The sequence below is a fragment of the Alexandromys fortis genome, unplaced genomic scaffold (genome assembly GCF_014885135.2).
Source record: "Alexandromys fortis isolate MF-2015 unplaced genomic scaffold, M_Fortis_MF-2015_v1.1 scaffold_10, whole genome shotgun sequence".
NCBI lineage: Eukaryota > Metazoa > Chordata > Mammalia > Rodentia > Cricetidae > Alexandromys > Alexandromys fortis.
In genome coordinates this window covers 16,539,021-16,542,613 of record NW_026067895.1, presented here as the reverse complement: position 1 = coordinate 16,542,613, position 3,593 = coordinate 16,539,021, and the positions used below count along the sequence as shown (strand labels likewise).

Genomic DNA, 3,593 nt, shown 5'->3' with positions numbered 1-3,593 from the left:
TATGTTATCTAAACTCTCCGAGCTTTTGTTTCCTTATCTGAAAACTTCGGAATCTTAGAACCTACACTGTGGGGTTAATGACAGATACTTATAACCCACATAAGTGGGTGCTATAAATTGTGTTTTATTAGTATTCATGTTTGATGTTTTTCCTGCACTGAGCACTCCAGTAATTGTGTAGTATGTATTTATTTCCACAGAACAGTAAGTAAATGCCTCTTCCACAAATTGGTCACGGAGAAAATTTTATAGCTTATTTAATAATAAAAATCTCCCCGTGTCTCATAGTAGACTGCCAATTCCTACTGTAGTGGGATTTAGTAGGATGAGAAACTACGTTTTCATGTCAAGTCGTGTCTTAATTCTCTGATCAGTGTGTAAACTGGCTGTCCCTCAAGGGACCTATTCCTCTGCTGATCTATAATCAGGTAGAGTACACACAGTACAAAGCAAGATGCCCTTTGTAGAGATCATGAGTCACTCACTCTCCCTGGTAAGAGGCTGTGGAAGCCACAGCAATATGCTTGGCAAATCTGCCATAATCCGCCATGACAAGAGACAAAATGGAAAATTAATGTGTCAAGGTATTTGAAGAAATTGAAGAAGATGGAACCCAGAACAGAGCTAACTTAATTCGTGACAGAAGAAAACTTGTCTTTTCAGTGAAAATGGGGAAGGTGGGTGACCATATGGCTAAACGTGTAGACATTGTAGTAGTAGGCACTTCATGGGATCCACACCAGATGGCCAGTTTTGGTAGTAATAGTGGAGGCAAGATTGCCTGAAGAGAGGGACAGACAGAAGTAGAGCCTTGGAAAGTGCAGCTGACACGTCGGGTTTGACTGGCTTGAATCTGTAATCGGAATGAAAGTGGGAAAGGGTCTGCAGCTAAAAGAAACAGGGAAACAAACGTTGATTGGTCAGCTTTGACAATCGAAGAATGCAAGACTTGGACCTCTAGTGATTGCATAATTTTATCCATAAGTGAAAATTAGGTGCTGTGTTTCGAGTGGGAGGAAAGCTTGACTCAGCCATTTTGCATTATTCTTTTAAGTAGAATTTTTTCAACCTACGACACTAAAAATAGGCTGTATTATTTTCGCACATTATCCCTAGGGTGTCTTAAGTAGCCATGGCAATGATAACATCACATGGTACCGTAGATGGCATCTTAGTGACAGTCATTTGCTGTGCTTTTTAAGGGCTGTACTACACAACAACACAGATTCTGATGGTAGACTTTCTAACTTTCAACTCAAACTTCATTGTTTACTCTCCACAAGATCTTAAGCAAGTTAAAGTCTTCTGCTTTTCCATTCCACCTATCAAGAGTTGAATATCCGTACAACTACACCTGATAGCACCTACGACGTGAGACTGAAGAAGTTAAATGAGACAGTTAACACAAACTATGTAAACTCTTGCTCCACCCTGTTATCAGTTCTTTCTTTTAGGCAGCATTTAGACTTCTTATTTCCACTTCTCCCCTAGTCGAGTAGACTGACAGATGGTCATTTTTCATAGATATTTATTATCTCACAGCAACATTAAGCAACTGACTTACTGCCTTTGCCAGGAAAGCTGCCGCTTCGTTATCTTACTACCCGCCGGTTGTATCAGTCCTCTTTCTACTTCTTCCAGTTGTTGGTTTAATGCCCACTTGCTTTGCACCTCAGTAAATAGCTGGATAATAGATGGTGTAAAATGGACGGGGCTGTAGGGATCCTTGCATCGGTAGCATTTCCTTCAACTTGCTTAATTGTACAGGCTCTTCAGGTCACCAGTGCTGCAGACTCTAAGATACGTTTGCTCAGAAACAGTAGCTAACCACAGTTTGTCCCCTAACCTACCTACATTGAATGAGTTGGAATTGTGTTTTAGTTCATGGAGAGGATTCTACTAACCTACGCATAAGCATGGCTGATTATACTTTCCATTGTGCCCTGCTTGAAGGATTGACAAAGCTGACCTCTGGTGTCCTGACATGTCTTAAGATAATGTGCTAATATCTTTCTTTTTATTAAAACTTAGTTCTAAATCATACACAAACCAAAATTCTGATAGGTTTAAGTTACCAATATTCATTGGATCATGTGTTACTCCCCTTTTAATGGAAGAAACGACTGCTTTACATTTGCTGGTCCTCTTCTAGTGATGTTAGCATTGCTGCATAGCAGCATAATTTCTTCCAGAAGTCTCATATACCCAAAGTAAATTGGTATCACTTCACAGAGATAAATAACGAGTTTCCAAACGCTATTTGTCTTGTCTGTAGAAGTGTGCTCCTTTAATCCCAGCATTCGGGAGGCAGGTGAATCTCATGAGTTCAAGGCCAACCTGGTTGACAGAGCAAGTTCCGTAACAGCCAAGGCTACACAGAGAAACCCTGTTCTCGAAGAAACAAACAAAAACCTTGACTTGAGAACAAAATACATGATCATGATTATATTAGCATCTTTTGTGCAGTGTTAGTTTTCCAAAATACAAAGTCTTTAACACCCGTAGGTCATAGTGGTTCTATTTTGTTAGTTCCTTTGTAGGAAGGCAGGTTTGTTTGTTTGTTTGTTTTTTAATTTAGTCTTTTAATGTTCCTTTATATAACCTCCATGGTCAATTTAAAACAACCTTTTTTCTCTTTTAGTTTTGTCTTTTATTTGTTTGTTGTAGAAAGAAAAGATTTTTGCTTGGATTGAATTGGTTGTCTGTCTTTGATATATCAACAAATATTAAATGTCAAACAGTACCTAAGTCAGAAGACAGTATAGGTCCCTATGTGCTATACACATTGCTGCAGCCACCTTACTACACAAGGCAGTTTACTGTCCATGAAAGCACATAGAATGGTTCCATAACACCTTTATTCCCACATAGTATCTTTCCCCTTGTCTGATTCTGTACTGTAAGAAATAAGGCAGGGCTGGAAAAAATTCGTTAATACTCTAATACAGGAAGTTAGTAAAAAAACATTCCTTCTATCATACAGCAAATACATTCTCAGCAATTCTTTGGTGAAAAGGTGGGTTAATTATTTGTGTGTTAGGTGTGTGTATAAAAAAATGAATGAAAAGAGAAATGGATCCTCCTGCAAAGGCGTGTTTTGGGCTCCTTGTTCTTGACACGTAAGAATCGGAGGCAGAAAAATGTGGATTTGCAAAGTCTGAGACCGGCTTGATCCATTCAAGCTCTGGATCATCCATCCCACAGAGAAGAGAAGAAATTAAAAAAAGAAAAGAAAAATGGGCAGTGTGGAAAGCTGCAATATGGGAATATAGCTTCCAGTAGAGTTACCTCATTTTATCTTCCCAACTATCTCATGATCTTGCAGACTAACACTAATACAATGTTGTGAATGCAGAAGCAGAATCCACATGCCTTTCCTGGAGTTGTCCAACAAGGATTAAGTTACATCCATTCTAGAATGTAATCAAAGGAAGTGGAGCCATCCTGTGTTTCTTTCCTTCAGACCTTTTCTTCCTCCTTGCATGTTTGAAGTTGCTCTCAAGTGTTGTTGGTTTTGCTGAAATCACTTATTAAGGGCAATAGAAAAATCACCGATTGTTATATTCTAACGCTGTTTCCTTGGCTCTGCGTAA

General features: G+C 39.0%; 1 non-coding gene across 1 annotated transcript; it reads left to right on the top strand.

Moving 5' to 3' along the window:
- The first annotated feature begins 3,077 nt into the window (after positions 1–3,077).
- On the top strand, positions 3,078–3,206 carry LOC126512963 (small nucleolar RNA SNORA38). Its single transcript, XR_007595215.1, has one exon. It is a non-coding gene; the product is annotated as a small nucleolar RNA SNORA38 (small nucleolar RNA).
- The last annotated feature ends 387 nt before the right edge of the window (positions 3,207–3,593 follow it).